This window comes from Taeniopygia guttata, chromosome 7 (genome assembly GCF_048771995.1).
Source record: "Taeniopygia guttata chromosome 7, bTaeGut7.mat, whole genome shotgun sequence".
NCBI classification, from domain to species: Eukaryota; Metazoa; Chordata; class Aves; order Passeriformes; family Estrildidae; genus Taeniopygia; species Taeniopygia guttata.
The window spans coordinates 27,039,129-27,056,305 of record NC_133032.1 but is presented as its reverse complement, the minus strand read 5'-3'; the positions used below and the strand labels follow the sequence as shown (position 1 = coordinate 27,056,305).

Here is a 17,177-nt window from a genome sequence, read left to right as displayed (position 1 = left end):
TATTTCTCTTAGAAACAAGCAGGTATTTGCTTGGCTTTGGTACTGATTGGCAATGCAAAAATGATTTAACGGCACAAGTGACAGTGCTGCTGCAAGGAAGGAGGATTTGTGTCACAGCAGGCAGAGATAGTGTTCTGTACTTCTGAGGGGCAGCTTTAGTGCCTGATGTTCTCTATGGTGTTTATTTCTCCAGTCTTGCACAAAAGTGGAAATGCTGGTTATTGTCCTCAGCAGTAGATGTAAAATTGTCACTCTGCTTACAGTTTTGCTTCTGTTGTTGAGTTTTCTGAGGAAGAGAGGGTGTGACTACTTATCAATAATATGATGTTGTGGCACTCTGTTTCATGTAGTTATCTAATTAAAATAGATTATTAAGAAATAAGATTATTGTACATGGGCATTTAGTATTAGATGGCAAGCCTAGCATGTACACACGTACTTGTTTCTTGTATACTGATAGCTTTCAGCCTTCCCTGCACCATGAATTCCAAACCCAGACTCAGAAAAGACTGAAAAGCTTTAGTGAAAACTTTGCAGTCTTACTTAGACTTGTTTTTGCCAAGGTTGAATCTAATAAGATAAAGGACATCTTAGGAACAAATGTTATTTTGTTGAACTAGAATGTATTTAAAAAATATCTTTATCTGAATTTTATTCTCCTATTAGTCTGTTTTGTCTTTTAAATTCTCATATTTCATAAATAAAGCAATGAGATGGTCTTTACTTTTAAATCTCCAAAGATACAAAGAAACGTAGTCACTATAAAAATAGATGCAACATCATTTGCTCATGTATCTTATTTGAAGCTGGATAAGAGAATTATGTAGAGCTAATAAAAATGAGAGGTGCTATTGTGTGGGCAAAGTGAATAATTTTTCAAATGCTCATCGATGAGACTTTTGATGAAGTGCATTGTGTGTAGCCCGGTGTCAGCCAAGGTGATAATTTAAAATGGAGTAGAAAGCTGCTTCTTTTGGAGGCTCTGTGGCAACAGAGGCTTTTTGGGGACACTCTGGGGGAGTCATATAGTTTGTCCAGATAGCTTTGCTGACCACTGAATTGCTGATATGTTTCAGGATTTCCTCATCTGTGACACTTTTGGCTTGAGTCTTAAATTCATTTCAAACCCCACTCCTGGAAGAATCTGGAGTACTACAAACATGAGTGCAGTATAAGAATAAACAGTCACCATCTAAGCTCTTGACATCCAGAATTCAGAGCCAAGTCATGTTTTGATGATTTAATGATATTGTACTTTATTATGTAGCCTTTTTCTTACCATTCCTGGAGGATATCCTGAGTTTTTATAACTTGATGGCTTATGAAGAATTCCTAAATAAGACTTTCTCTCCATTCACTTTTGGAGTTGTGTTTCCTCTGAAGCATTGTTAGACTTGATTAAGATCTAGGAAATTTTTGAGTAATGAGTCAGAAAAATAAACAAAATATGAGCAGCAAAATGTGGGGAATGGAAAAGCCTTCTGGTTTAGATGAGTTTAAATCCTTTCAGCTCTAAACTAGAGGTATAGTTTCCCTCTCCTGCATGCACACCTTTTCCTTCCTTTTTCCATGTCCCTTTCCTTCTCTTGCCCTTGTACTCTCAAAAAACCCCAGGAGAACAGTTGTGTTGTGCCTTACTGAGATGACTTTATGGGTTATGGAATATCTGTGGGATATATGTGCTTCTCTAAAAGGCCCTGCAGGGAAAGCTTTCAACTGTTACAAATCTGTCCTGTAAAGGATGGAAAGCAGTAAATATGCTTATAGTTGTAAACACTAGTAATTCTACAGCAGTCCCTTATGTACTTCTTACTCAGAAAATTATCTTTATTGTGATTCTATGTGCTTTTCAGTTTGGGATTTCAGGTTTTTTTGACATTGAAACTGAGCGGTGATTAGAAGGTATGGAGAAATGGACCATAAAATAGATGTTTAGTGCAAGATAAGTAAAAGCATACTTGATAGGATTAGTGGAATATATTTGAGATCTGTTATGTTGCTGGCATACCCATGACTGCTTAACCACTGAAATAATCTGTTGCTATTTAATCCAAATCAATTTCATTTGCTAGGTCATCTGGAAGTTACTGAATAAGTTACTTAGTTGCTTAGCCAAATGGCAGGGGAAAAAAAAGTCAAACCACTGAAGAAATATGCCTTGAAAGTAAAGAAAATAATAAAATGCTAAGAATCTCAGTTCTGAAGGAAATAAGTGTTTGGCTGGAAATAATTGCTTGAATAGTTTGCATTCATTATGGTGAATTTTGCCAGATGCTTTTGAAGAATATTTATGTTTGTTATTTGCTGTTGTGTTTATTGTGCTTGCTGCAAGGCATGCCTACTTCTGGGTAATTTGATCCTGTTTGTTTATGGTCTAAATACTCCTTTTCCCCCTGGACAGCAGTATTCAATTGTGTATTATTTCAGCTGTTATTTGGCAAACGTGACACAAATATAGGTCCCAGGAAGTGAGTGTCTAAGGTAGAATCAAGTGTATTTCTTCTTAGCTGACAAACGTGGTGGAATCTTGACATATCTTGACAGATTTGTGAAATTTATGTTTCACAGTATACCTGGGAACATTTTGCAAGTTAAGATCTTCAAAGAGATGTTGCAGCTCAAATACATTTATAGCATGTCTGGAGAAAGAAACTTATTAACTCTACCCTGAGCCTCTGACACGGTGGAAGTGTGGAGGGTGGCAAGAGTTTTCTGCTCACCCCTATCTCGTCACATATCCGGAAATGTGTTAATTATTGGAGTCTGCCCTGGCATCTGGCTATCAGGAAAACTGGTACACATGGCAAAGAACTGGCTGAAATGTGAAAAATTGCTTTGTGAATGATGGTAATTTTATGGTCATTAGTTCTGTTTTGTGTTCATGCAGGAATCCTGTTCATATCTATTTGACTTCTCAGGGGTCAAGATGTTCACCCTGCAGTTGTGGAAGAAATTTAGAGTGAAATGATGCTCCTGAGATGGTGGTTGAAGCATTTCTCCATATGTTGCCACTCTTTTCCTGTCTAGTGCACCTATCTTTGAGTACCGGCTCAGGTGTTTTTGGTATGAGAACTGGATCAAGTATGACCAAGAACTGGGAAGTGGGAGGAGAAAGTTAATTTAGGCATGTTCAGTTTGACTGTGGAGCAACAGAGTAAAATGCAATACAGTTGCTTTTCCTAATAGGTATAAAACCCAGGCATTGGTTTGTCCTACACTGATTTCCTCAGTGCTTGCAGTGTAGCTCTTTGCTGACACCACCAGAACAGATTTACCCATGGACATGGTCTCTATCTGGCCTTCACTTCACTTTTATGCTCTTCAAGGCACTCCACTTTAAAAAGTGAGGATGAGCAGTTCTGTAGTGCAGAAAAGCAGGAAGCTTGTTACTATATCCAGTTTATTTAGCTTTGTCATGAATTCAGGTTCCTACATGTGTGTATTAGGAAGGTTTCTTTAGTTTTCCCGCTGAGCTCTATCAGAAAGAAACCAACAGAAAAGCTTTTTTCTTGGTTCTCACTTCTCTTTAAAAATGAGGAATTTATTAACTTTTGAATGCACCAGAGCTCAGCTTACCTATTAACTAATAACAGGAAAGAAACAGAAATTGCAGCAAACAATGTGGTGGCTCTGTTTTGTCCAGTGGCTGTTCTTTCCTGCTCACCCCAATTTAAAATATGCTATTGCTAAAGATAGATATTTGCCTTTGAATCTCTACTTTTGTAAGGTTTATCATAGCAAGAATCAACCTGCCAGAGCTTAATTGCCTTTGGCAGATATTTTTTCAGTTAATGATGTTGCTGGTGCTGGAAGAGAGGAGGATTCAGGTGTTCAAGGGACTGATCTTGAAAAAGAAGGCAGACCATTTAAACTGGTTTTTTTTTGAGCTAGTCCCTAGTGGAATAGGGCTGCAGCAGAGTAGTCCTATTTTTCCTTTTGTCTCTCTCCCTGGCAATGATTTTGGAACTTGTTGGAGTCCTCCAATAAGATTTTCATGCATTTCACAAAATCTGATGAATTGTTAGAAAAGAAGGATTAACATCACTGTCCCTGTAGGAGACATGAAGCTGACTGGAGGACGATGTGGTTGAAACAGTGAATTCTTGCTCATCACCTAAATCTGCTGAGTTTTAGTGACAGTTACCTGTAATAAAACCTCTGATAAAAAGTTTTTTTTTTCTTGGTCATGAAAATTAATCCATTAAGTCCTGTCCTAATGGATGCAACCTTTCCAGCACTTTGTTTTGCAGTGGCCTTATAGGTGCGTAATATTGCGAATTTTATTGTGAGTTCTTTATCATAGTCATGCAGTTCAGTCATCTCTTTTATCTCCTATTTTTATCTTATTTTAGCAAATTTTGTTTCCTTGAAACTTTTGTTTTAGCGCTCTTCAGTCTGCTTTTTCAATAGACAGTGTTTTACTCAGTAGTGCTTCAGCAGAATTGGCATGTCACAGCCAATATATGTACGGTATACTAAATTTCCTTGTTTTGGCCGTGTCTCTTCAGTGTTCCAGGTTTTTTGGGAGTGGGCTATCAATCAAATGGCTTACCTGTTTTTCTGTGGAATTCTCAGTTTGCTGTAGGTGGCCTCTATGCATTCCATATGCTCCCAGGGTCTGCAGCAAATTTTTCTTCTTAATAATATTCCCTCAGAAATCTGGACAGCTTTAAAACAGCATAGTTTGCTTGTGTTCAGATGTCATTTCAATATTCTTGGCTCAGCAGTGTTCTAAATGACCTCTTCCTCTCTGCACAAGATTCAGACTTGCCAGTGTTTTTTCTTTTTTATATTTATTTCGGGGGGTTTTATGGCTTGGCATGCTTTGGTACTCTCAAATGAAACCAAAAACTAAAGGAGAAAATCTCGTGTGCTGCCTCTGTCTGTTCTCCCCTTGCAAGCAGCTATGTAGTAATGTCCATCTTGAGGCTTTGAAGGTTACTCTTATTACATGAAAGGATTTTAGGACCTTGTTGTTTACTGGGTTGCTTCATCAGCTGTGGTTTTTTTTGGTTGGTACCTTTTCTATACAGCAATTATGCTGCTTTTTGTTTGATGTTTGCTAATTTTATCCATGCTTGTGGGGATTTTTTTTTTATGATTAATTTTAATTGGATAAAGTTTTAAAACATTAAATTTTGCTTTCATGTGTTTTTCAGTTAGATACTTCAGATGCTTTTTTCTCTTTATACTCTCTATTTTTCCTTTTATACCTCCATTTCTCCATCACATTTTTAAAACTGAATGTGTGTGTTCATCTGTATGTCCCAATTCATTCACAGAAGTTAGTGATAACTTAATTGATGAAAGCAAGAATTGGAAATTTGAAATAATATCTCCACAATTGTTCTTTGTGCCTGATCCCCATCTGGAATTGCTCAGTAGAAAACAAGGAATCTGTGTGACTCAAACACTGAGGATGCACTTTCCTTCTCTACGGTGTTTCACAAACCCTCTTTTCCTCTGACCACTTTGTGGCTCTCCACACACTCAGATTTCCATTTATGATGTAGATGATAGGTGATAAGGATGTACCAAGCCCTCCTGGGTTTAAATATGATCTGGTTCTCTGGATAAAAAAGATGAGTCCTGTGCAAAATTGTTTCCCTTTCATCTGCTGCATTGCGATGATGTCATGGATGGGACATTTTTAGCCTCTTCTGATTTTTTTTTTTTTTTTGGATGCTTAATATGTTTTACAAAGGAGGCTTATCCTATTATTGTTCTCTTCTGTGATGAGAAATACAAATTTCCTGAAGAAAACACTGTGTATAATTTTAGCTGAAATACACTGCTGATCTAAAGACCAAGTAGGACTCTGAGATGTGAAGTGATAATATCTCAAGTTTCAGCAAGACTTTTTGGAGATTTATGGTAACTATTAGGGACAATATGCTTAAAATATGTTTTTCTCCATTTTTCAAGCAGATGGAGGAAACAACTATCCAACTAAAAAAAAAAATCTGTCACTTCTGTCATAGCAATAATCATAGTTGTGGGGGAGGTTTTTAGTTTGTTGGTCTGTTTGTTTTATATGCAATATGAGTGAATGGAATACATTAACCCTGATGTCCTGGACTTTGAAATAATAGTGTCATCAGTGTCCTGCTTCTTTTCCGGTTGAAAAATGCACATTGAATGTGGTGATATATGTGAAAGGAGACTATCTGGGATTGTACATAACTCTGGACTGAAAATGCAAAGAATATGATGGAAGATTTCCTTGTGGTGAAACAAGGATTAAAAGACAGCTCCTGGCTCAAACTGCACAAATGAAGAAATTAGATGTTTTTATGATGCAAAGTGGGACATTTGTGGCAGAGAAGTAAAGGTTTTTCCTTTACGCTTTGTGCACCCACATCTGTTCTGTTCATTGGTTATATTGTAGATATATAGATCTAGATCGAGGATATAGATATCTAGATCCTGGTAACTTTAAAAAAAATCTTAGTTACAATAAGTAGTCTATTTTACTTGTCATATTTGTATGCTTCAGTAAAAAACATTCAGTTGCCAAAATAAACCTTGGTTTTTTATAAATCCAGAATTTGTAGTCCTATTCTATATAATCCAGGTGTAACAGAAATATCATTCCATACTACCTAGCAAGTATGTCACTATGTCCAGTCTCAATTAGCAGACTAACAGTTCTTGAAGTGATTGATTTATTTAAGGAGCTGCTTTTGTTAAGACAAATCTGAGTATTTGGTAGTTTTGTAAATGTGGATGGCTGTGCATGGGGTGTGTGTGACCTGAACACATCAGCTTCTGGTTTGGGCAAGCCAGGAACAGCTGCACTCCAGAAATGCCGTGTGTTTACCTCCAGAGGCATACCAGCATGCTTCACTCCTAAGGCAATTCCAGGAGTGGGAGGGTGTTTGAGACATGGCTGTAAACAGTGTGAGGTTTCAGAGGTCATCTGGGTCTCATGGCATCAGTCCCAAATGGGGTGTTGAAAGGCAACCCATGGAAATATCCAGTTTCCATGCTGTGCCCATAAACTGCTGCCTCTCTGCTTATTCCATGTATATTTCTGTAGTTCTTGGTGCAATGTCTGGCTGTCTCTACATCAGGTGTTAGAGCGTGGTCAGAATCTTTTTGTAGCTTCTTTTAGCTAGAGTTTTATTAGATTTTCTAGTAGTTGTGTCATAGCGTACTTGATGTGTAGTGAACTATCTGGAGTAACTTAGTCATAAGTTATTTGGAGAAGCATGTTCAGAGAGGCCTTTAGGTTAATTTTTGTATCAGCTAGGTTGTAATTTTAATGAAGAAAAAGGGTTAGGCTGAGGAAAGCTGTGGCTTGATATAAAACTTCTGTCTGCATTCCCTGGTTTGCTTTGGGCTGCCCCTGTGTGAGGAGTAGGCTAAAGATTTTATGTGGCTTCTCTGTGGGGTGGCATTTTTTTCCAAAACAATGTGTACATGTGTAAGTCAGTGTGCTCCCAGACACAAACACAAAGGGTTTTTCTTGCATATGATAGAAAGAACTTCTTCCTTGAAAACCTATTGCCCTTTCCAGACCCTGAAATGGAGCTTAACAAGGCAAATATTATTCTGGGGAGTTTGATTCCCAATCCCACCCTGTTTTTCCTAATTAATAGTGGTCAAGGTGCTGTAGGAAGCTTTTTGCTGATGTTAGGAATACCCGCCCCTAGCTCTTGGCTGTGATTTGAGTAAGTGCTGACTCTCATACCTGAAATCAAGGGCAGCCTGCTTTGATCATAAAATACTCCACATTTTATAGCTGTTTAGGAAATAACACCTGAGGGCTTGCACATGTTTCCTTGGCAGGTTGTTTCTGTAGTTTCTGCCAGGTTTTACTGCACCTGCAGCAAATCAGTTTGAGTGTAGCTGAATTTAAGCTTCTCAGTAGAGGAGACAGAAAAATGCTTGATCATTTCAGATTGGGAACCCAAATTCTCTTATGTTGAGAATAAAAGAGAGAATACAAGTGAGAATATTGAGCCAGTGTTGCCACACTGGCTAAATGTTATATAAGGACAACATTAATTTTTAAAATAAACTCAAGTTTGTGGACCATAAAGTGCTCTGGTAAGGGCTGTCTCTTGTGAGTGTCCTCTGGCTTCAGGTTGCACTTTGAGGAATTTGTGGCAAATAATGCACCAGGCTTTGCAAAGGACCATCAGACAAGATGTTCATTTGGTGAACTGCATCTGTTTTATGTACTGAACAATGCAACAGCCTACAGAAAAAGTGTCATTGCACAATCACATGCTGTCATGATGGCTACGTGTAAGGGAATACCAACCATGATCATATAGACATTTTGCCATTTTACAACAGAGGACTTTAGTTTTCAGAAAATCAAACTACTTTTCTTCTCCTGGATTGTGCTGGTGGCCAGGCTTGCTTTTTTGTGACCGGAATTTTCATCTGAAGCATCCACTTCCTGCTATGTCCTCTGTTCCTTTAGGCAGAGGCAAGTTCACTATATTATGGGAGAATTCCTTCTTTCATCCTGTTGTGCAATCCCTGCAGATTTATCTCATATTTGACTAACAGAATGGCTTCTGACAAAGGAAATATTGGCAAATCTGGGATTTGTAAGAACTTTACAGAAGCTGATAATTCTTGGAATACTTCATGTATTCTTATTAATGATTATTATTGCTAATATAGTTGAAGGAGTTGACAGTCACAGATATCATTCCTATTGGAAAGCTGGGGTTATTGTCCTCATGGGGTTTGACAACACACACTTTTGCAGAATCATTGTTTTTGGATCATCTGTTTCTTGTTCAGAGTCCATGACTAATTAGCTCATAAAACAGTCATTGAGCTAATATCTTATAGGGAAACCTGTGATGTCAGATTTGATCCCCTAATTGCTATTATAATTGGCATTTATTGGAGCTCTTTCACAAGTCAGGGCAACAGACCTCATTTGTTTAATGTAGAATGTTGTAAAAACAATTGAACTGGCAGCTGATCACAGTTTTCTATTGAGTAAGCAATTCTGGAAGACTGTGGGCTAGACAGTTGTCTGATTTGCCTAGGTTGTAAAAGTTAAATGTAAAGAGAGAGCATATGACTCTGTGTTAGCAATTACATGCATTAGTGGTTTAGCTGGCATATTGTGTCTGCTTTATAAATGTTTATATTGCAGCCTTCTGCTAATAGATACTGATGACAGGCAGTGTTTGGAGCCCCAGTGCATTTGGCAGTGGTCATTAGTTATGGCCCAGTAATGATCCATCTACTTGTGTTTGCTAGCATATCCAGGTCTAACCCGTGCTCAGGAAACATCAGCTATTCTGTTGTTCCCTGATAATTTAACACAAGGTCATTGTCAGCTGGGATGTAAATGTTTAACATTTTATATTGAGCATATTCAAATTTTAGAACTCTCTAAGCACAAGTGAGCCTGGAAATAGAATTATGCTGCTGCTTACATAAAGCTTGTCTTATTAATTCTGAAATTATTTGGAATGTTTTTTTATTGCCTAGCTATGTGTATAAAGAAAATATGCAGTCTCTTTGTCTGCTCTGAAATTACAGAGAGCTCTGTGGTGAGAGGAAACTTTGAAATGTCACACTCCTGTTGAGAAAAAATAATTTGTTGACCCTTGTCCATAAAAATTATTGGAAAAATTGCACACTTCTGACCAGTCTCTGGATCTCATGTCTCAAAAGTGTGAAGAAAGTGATGTTTGAATTCAGCTGTGATGTGTATTTTGACACCAAAATATTTAACTTTTGCCATATGGTTTCTCTTAAATTCCATACTTCTTTCTCAGTTGCACAGCAGCTCTGAACAGCATGGGGTCTGTGGAATGTTCTCTTCAAGCTGCAGACACAAAAATGAGCTTTTTTCCAGGTATTTGTCAGAGACAGTCTTCTGGAATTGATGACATTAAAGTTTTTTAATTGTAACAATGAATGTCTAATATCAATGAAAAGAATAAATGAAGTATTTCTGGTGCCATTCATCCTGAAACCAAAGCAAGTAATTAACAGTCACTGTTATACCTTTGCATGGCTTCACTGTCTGGATCCCAGAAATACTGACTTTTCCTAGTGGTGAAAAAGATCAAGGGCTTTTCTTGGATGTTGAGTTCAAGTGGCAGAGTACAAATTCCTGTGACTAGTGTGAAAAATGACCTGTGGACCTTATCCTAGGCACATGAACCCATAGAGAAAGGACTGCTGAGCTTTTCTGTGCCCACAGTGCTGTGGTGAACATGTCACTTTTTGCATTGGAAAGCTTTTAGTTTCTCCGGGGATGTTAATACTTTTTTTTTTTTTAACATGGACCTCTTCAGGTAACTAGAAATACTTTCCTGTTTTATTTCTCCACATTTGATAAATTCAGAGGAAATATATCTGCTTATGAAAACTTATATTTTAATGTGTAATATCTGGGAAAAAGTGCATTTGATGTGAGTATTCAACACTTTGTGCTGCTTTTATACACAAAACCTCTGTATTAGACATGGTAAAATTGCCCAAAGAAGGCACTGAAGTGATTTGTCATAAGATGTCATAGGAGCCTTGGTAATTTTTGGGACAGTTGTAATGGATATGTGTCCCAGAGAGCACATGTCCCAAAATTCGTACATGTGTTCAAACCTTGGGCCTTAATTATTTCTTGGCACTGGCAAACTTTTCTTCTGTGTTTAAAAAGGTTCATCTGTACCTCAAATCATCTCCTGGTTCACGTTTGACAATTTATTAGGCCAGATAAACTTGATGTCCAAAGTATTAGCAATATATGCAAGTATGGATTGAAGATTTAAAAATCATTTTATGAGTTACTAAGTGTTTGATCTAATGATTGTGATTTCTGGACTTTCCGACAGATCCCTTCAAGGTGAGATGCAAGGAACGTGGAGAGGAAGGAACCACTAGATCAGGTTCAGTAATAACCTTTTTTGGTTTACTGTATATCTACATTTGATCACATAATTTTGCTTACTGACACCAACAGATAATTGCTTGTATTGGTGATCTGATGTGAATCAAGTTCATTTCTATTTGTTGGAACAGAAATATTACAGGAGGTTTTAGTGTGCTGTTTACACAGGGGAAAATCTGTATACACCTATGGTCCTTTTGTCATCTGAATGCTTCTGCTGTCACTGCAGGGCACATGAAACCACGATAATTGTGGAATAGCGAAAGCTGATCCTTTTCCTGGATGAGTGCAGTTAAAATCTTTCTATCCACCACATAGCTATGTCAACTTTTATTACTAATTCAAGGTTCCTTGATGTACCTTTTCTTGACCATTGTTTATCTCGCTTTCACAGACTGATTATTTGATCTGTTGCTTTACTTTTATTTCACTGCTAGACTGGGTTAGACCACAGAATGTGCAGATGTAGTTGTCAGTGCTATGGGTGATGTGTCTTCAGAGTGAGGTTGTCATCACTGCTTTGAGGCAACACAAATCTGCTTTGTACTGGGTCAGTTTCTTGGGGAAGTGTAGTAATCTGAAAAGTATACTTGTGACCTTCTGTTGAATTTGTTCTCTTGATTTCATTTCCATTCAAGTTGTTGCATTCTGGTACAAGGAACCAGTGTCACTGGCCAGGTCAGATGGGTTTTGAAATGAGTAGGACTGTGGTTAGGATTTGGGTTACTGGTGTAAATTGCAGGCTCTATTCTGGGGTGTTGGGAAGGGGAAATCCCTTCTAGAACTTGACAAGCAAATTTATGTGCTCAAGATGCACAAGTAGCTAGGTAGGGATTTGTTCATGATGAAGTCATAGTAAGAATTACCATAAAGCTGTGATATTTTTATTACCTGACTTCCTTACAAATATTTTAAATTATTTTCTCTCAAGAGGAAGCAGAATTTAAATCTGTATGGTTTATGTTAGAAGAATATAATTGCACTTTTTGATTGCATGTGATTAAATGAAGGAGTGTGGGGTGAGAGGACGATGTAGTAAACAGCATGGGCTGTGCTCTGAGTGGGGAATTACACTGTGTAACAAATGATGATGTTCTGGCACCTGTAGAGCATCATAGCTGATGCTGAAGTTTCTTGATTAAAATATTTCTGAGCAATAAATCAGAAATAGCTAGATGGTCTGATAAGCTAACTGTGAGGTTTGGCCCTCTTAGTTCAATGGGAGTCTTATGGAAATTGATTGCTGGGGTTTTGCAAGTTGTTTTGGATTAATTTGTGGTTTTAGTGTTTTGTTTTTTTTTTTCTTTTTTTGGGGCTTGTTTTTAACATAGTTAAATCTTGTCTGTAAATAGGTGGTGTTTCAAGGCAGAATTTGGTGTGTCTCCAGCCCTCACCCTGGTATTCCCAAGCATCAGATTATGTTGCTCTGTGGCATTAACTGGGGGATATGAGAAAGGACCCAGAAATATGATTTCTGCAGAATCAGCAGTATACTGAAAGTCTTCTTAACTTCAGATCAGGCTCCTAAAGATAGATTTCAGCTGTGATTTTTGGAGACAGAGAAATATAAATGGGCTCTTTCTGCTGGTGCTTGTCACATGGGACAGTCACTCTTTGTGTAAGAGTGTGTGAGCTTCACTTACTTGCCTTTTTTACTGGTTTTTGCCTTTCTGCCTTAGAATAAAGCCTCAAATTTTAGTACTTGCACTGTGAAAATTGTTAGATACATTTAGTTACAGTGAGCACTCTTCCAGGGACTTATTTATTGGGACAGAATGAATAGAAATCTGTTGTTTATGTCTATATTCCCTGATTACTCTTACTAGCATGCCAAATATCTAATGAAAAACTGCTTTGTGAATTGTTGGTTTATTTATTTATTTCTTGAACAAAGCCTGGTGTGCTGATGTGATCTTATGGTTCCATAGGGGTAGGCAAATATATTGTAAGTGGCATTAATCAGAGCTCCAGCTCTGTCTTGGCATCTTTAACCCCACCTGTGGGATTAATGCAAGACTTTGTTGTCTTTCCCACTTCCCATCTGTCTTTACTATTAATTTACACGGTAATACTGGATGTTTATTAGGTTGAAATTGGAAAGGAAAAAAATCTGTTAAGTTTACAAAAAGGCAAGCACTGTGATTTTTATTTTTTTCCTTTTACAAAGTGGTGCTTGCATTTATCTAAGGTGAGAGAAAAAACAGTGGAGCCTATATGGAATGAAAAAGGAAGTTTCCAGACCCTTCTACACATCCAAATGTTCTCAGCATAAGAGAAGCCTTCACTGGAACAGATGTAGTTTTGCAAGAGTTATGTTCATCCTTTGGGGTGTCTGGGTGTATTAAAGCATCTTTAAGGACAAGTTGGCAAACCTCTGACTAGATTAAAGAATGCCAGCTTCTGATGGTTTTTGAATTGTACTAAAGTTTGGAGTAGGCAGTATTCCTTGGCACAAGAGGATGAGTGTTGATAAACCTGTGTTTAGAACCTAAATGTTCCTTTCCATGTCATGTATGGCTGTCCTTCCTTTAGATTTAGAGGCAATTTAGTTTAGTTTTCACAAAGGAAAACCACACATTACTAACAGTGTACTGAAGTCATTAGCTAACAGCCTCAATTAGCATAACAAACAAAATGCAGAATAAATGCAGGAAGAGCAAGACTGACTTAGCCTTGAATTTTCTGCTGTGTCCATATTACTGTGCTACAAGGCTTCATTCAGCAGACCTGACAGACAACTGGAGACTTAAAATGCTAAAGAATAAATTTAATTTTAATCCCTTTTGGGGCAAAAAAGCCACCAACTTTTGGAACTGAGATAGTAATAAGGGTGAAATAGCATAGATTAGCCCCACTTAATGTGGAATTTAATTACTTGAAAGCAATTAAATTAACATGGAGTCTGCTCAGCTTGGGGAAGACTTTGAGTATAGGGATTTTTGTCAAAGATGTTAATGCACTCTCTGTGCTATATAACTTGTTAATTTAACATAACTTTCTTTTTGCAGTTTGTCATCAATTCAAAGACAACTAGTCTTCTCTAAATGAAAATGAGCTCTTCTTGGTAGAAGAAAGTAGTCAAAACTGGCTGGATTGAATTTTGGTTCCTAGTTAGCAACAACCAGGCAGACAAGACAACATCCTCTCCTTTATTACATTTGAGATTTCCAGCCCTTTGCTTCCCCTCAGCTTGTTTACTTCCTCTTAACTACCTACCTAGGAATTACCAATAACTGCAACACAGCGACCAGAGAAGCAGTTTGTCTGGGATTAAAGAAGAGGTTGAATAATTTTCCTCTGATTTGAGTCAAGATTCACAAGATGCACAGGGCATCCACCTGTTGTGGGGAGGGGAAAGCTCTTTGTGGTGTCCTGATCAATCTTTCCCCATAGTTAAAGGAGGAAAGGCACAAAGGCACTGCTGGGGGAGCCACACAGGTGTCAGGAAGGCACTGAGCAAGGGGAAGGCCACTTTGTATGGGAGCTGCTGAACTTTTTATTTTAAGAAAGGACAGGAATGAAGGAATCCAGGCTTCTGTGGTCTGGTGCTTCCATCCTGTGTGCAGTGGAGAAGAGGACGTTGTTGGTCACAAAGTGGCCCTAGCTGTGGACAAGGTGAAGGTTTGGGGTCAAATCTGGGGACTCTTGTGAGAAAGGGCCAGTCCAATGCTGCCTGTTAGCCCTGGCTGTGGCTTTTTGGTGCTGCTTGCACCTGCTGCTTGGAGAAAGGTTCTCTCAGAGCAGCTGCACAGGAGTCCTTCAGTGCCTTCAGCTCCTCCTGCAAGTGCAAGCCCACCCTTGGCAGTGGCTGCTGCTGCAGCTGGTGTGGGGCTGGTGGAGCATGGGGTGTTCCCTCTCATTTATCAGTGAGCAGGGCAGGCTGAGGAGCCATGCTAGGATGCATGATTTCTGATTTTTCAAGCTGATTTCTTGTCCACTGCCTAACTTTCAGATAAGAAATATGGTGCTGAAAAACACCTTGCTTTGGGTATTAGGAGGGATTAAGTGCCATACCTTCCTCCCTCAAGAAACCCAAACCCACAGTGCTGCTTTAGTTGCTTATTCTATTTGGCTGGGAATTGGAGGGCATTGTATTTTTAGTGGCAGCTTTGGCTTCAAAGCATGTTGTGTCAGGGTCTCGAGGATCTTTTGAACTTGTCACTTCTCTGTTTTCTGCAGGCACAGTAGGTTTAAATGTGCCAGTAAAGAGTAGTAACATTTTAAGTTGGAAATGCCTTTGGAATGTGGTTTGCGCATATATTTTTCAAAAGAGGAGCACAGGTTCAGTCAGATTTGTGTTTCCAGTGATAGACCATTTTGAAAGTTTGTTCAGTTTATGGATAATATTTTCAAGTTTCTCTTGCTGGGATTTTGCTAAGCAGGTTAATGGTGTGTGTTACTCCGATTGCAGTGAAAGTGCAAAGAGACCCAAAGAGATCTCATCATCCTTAACTTACTGTGAAACTATTTGCTGTGGCTACAAGAATGAAGTTGGAATTAAAAGGGAAGGAAGATCTGAACCCATCTGGCTGTGCCTTTTCTCAGAAAGTGACTGCACTATTTTGTAGACAGACCATGACCAGAGAAGTGGTGACTGTCATCTTCCTCCTTAGCCTCTTACATGTGCAGTTAGGAAAAGCAAAGGCTATTCCTAAAGTCCAGTTTTCTGGCCTGGATTTGAACAATGGGCTGATAGTCCTGCCCTCTTTCTTGTTCTCCCTTTTCCTTGGAGGGGAAGGAACTAGAGCCCTTGGGATGCATCTATGTTTTAATGCCTGTTGACTCCAAAAACCTGCTGTGTTGGTGGTTTGGTAGCCCTGCAGTGAGCTGAGCTCACAGGACACTGTGGGTGAAGGCTTGACCTTTTGCAGAGCCTTCAGGGCATAACAGGCAGGCAAAGGCCACCTTTGGAGGCATCAGGGGTTTGTTTTAGCGTTGCAGATAAATCTGTTCTGCAATGTATTCATTGTTCTGTGAATGAAAGAGCGGATGTTTGGATTTGAAAGGGAATCTTGTTTATAATTCTCGAGTATAAACAAATGGTGGGGAGGAAGTCTTCTTTACTGAAAAGCAAAAGAGCCTTCCTGGACCATCTTCTGGTTCAGCAAGCAATAACCCTTCTGGTGTTTTGCATCAGTGACAATGTGTGAGTACATGTATTTTTAGAAGGGCTTCCAAAGGGCCCTTTGCTGCATGTGGGTTTGTTTATGGCTCTGTTATGCAGACCATGGGATATTCCCAGCTCTGCCCATTCCAGTTTAAATTCCCAGCCTGCCTCTCTGTGCCCTTGTGAGCTGCTGGCTGGTGCAGGGCTGGGGCTGCTAGAGGATAGAGCTGTCTTTTCACCTCACTTTGCTCATAAATGGCACCAAATGCTAATTGCTTTTCATTCTGCACTTCTGCAAGAGCAGAGTGATACAGAGCTGGGGTTTGCTTTTCCCCAGGGTGCCGTGGGTGTGACTGATGGAACAGAGCCAGAAGAATTTGGCAAAGTAGCCGACTGTAAAGGGAATAATCTCTTTTTCCTGATGATGGATGGCACTTAGAAAGCAGCTGAGCCTAAAAGCCATTTCTCATGCTAAGGCTCTGCAATGTGCAAGTCAGGCATTGAGCAAATGCAAGCCTTCAAAATGAGAGCTAATAGCTTGGCAGGTTATGCCTGACAAGAGCAAGTGATTTGCTTTTAGTTCTTTAGTGTGTGGGGTTTAATAGGTTTTTTGTGGCTTGTAACATTTAGTAATTCTAGTATTTTTCTAATATTAGATGATCATCTGTTTCCAAATTCAGAAATAGCTTAAAGAAAACACAGTTAATAAGGAAATATATTTTCATACTCAAATACAGTACATTTCTCTATCTTAAAAATTATTTCTATTTAACTGCTGTGCTTGCAGCAGGTTAAGACTATAAGATTAAAAAAAATACATTTCAACTGAGCAATTAAATATTGTTAAAATATTGGCCCCTCACTTTTCTGTGGAGCAAATTGACAGCTTCCTGGGACAGAGAATCATGTGTTGCTCCCGAATAAATGGTCAGGGGGGTGTGGAAGTGAGATTTGAGAATAAAATCCATGGTGGAGTGAAGGTAGATTCATATAGGATAACAGTTGGAAAAGACACTTGTCTGATTTGGCATGCAGCATTCATAGCTCTTGGAGAGCTTATGTTGTCATATTTACTGCTGATTTGGTAAAAGAAGAATGCTGTCTGGAGTACTGCTGGAGGAAAGGCTTCCTGGGAAATATCCAGATACTGAGTTTACTCCTGCAAATTTCAGAGCTGTTTCTTGAAGAGATCTG

General features: G+C 38.7%; 1 protein-coding gene across 14 annotated transcripts in view; it reads left to right on the top strand.

The window, feature by feature from the left end:
• The window catches only part of GULP1 (GULP PTB domain containing engulfment adaptor 1), a 143,783-nt gene that overhangs the window by 7,878 nt on the left and 118,728 nt on the right, over positions 1-17,177 (top strand). For 11 of the 14 annotated variants that reach the window (XM_030277882.4, XM_041717695.2, XM_072931602.1 and 8 more), the window contains exon 2: positions 10,821-10,874. The exons of 2 other annotated variants lie outside the window; for them this stretch is intronic. The gene's annotated coding sequence lies outside the window, so the exon portion shown is untranslated. Of the gene's footprint in view, positions 1-10,820; positions 10,875-17,177 lie in introns of those variants that run through there. One more of the 14 variants, XM_030277871.4, reaches the window with a different exon arrangement.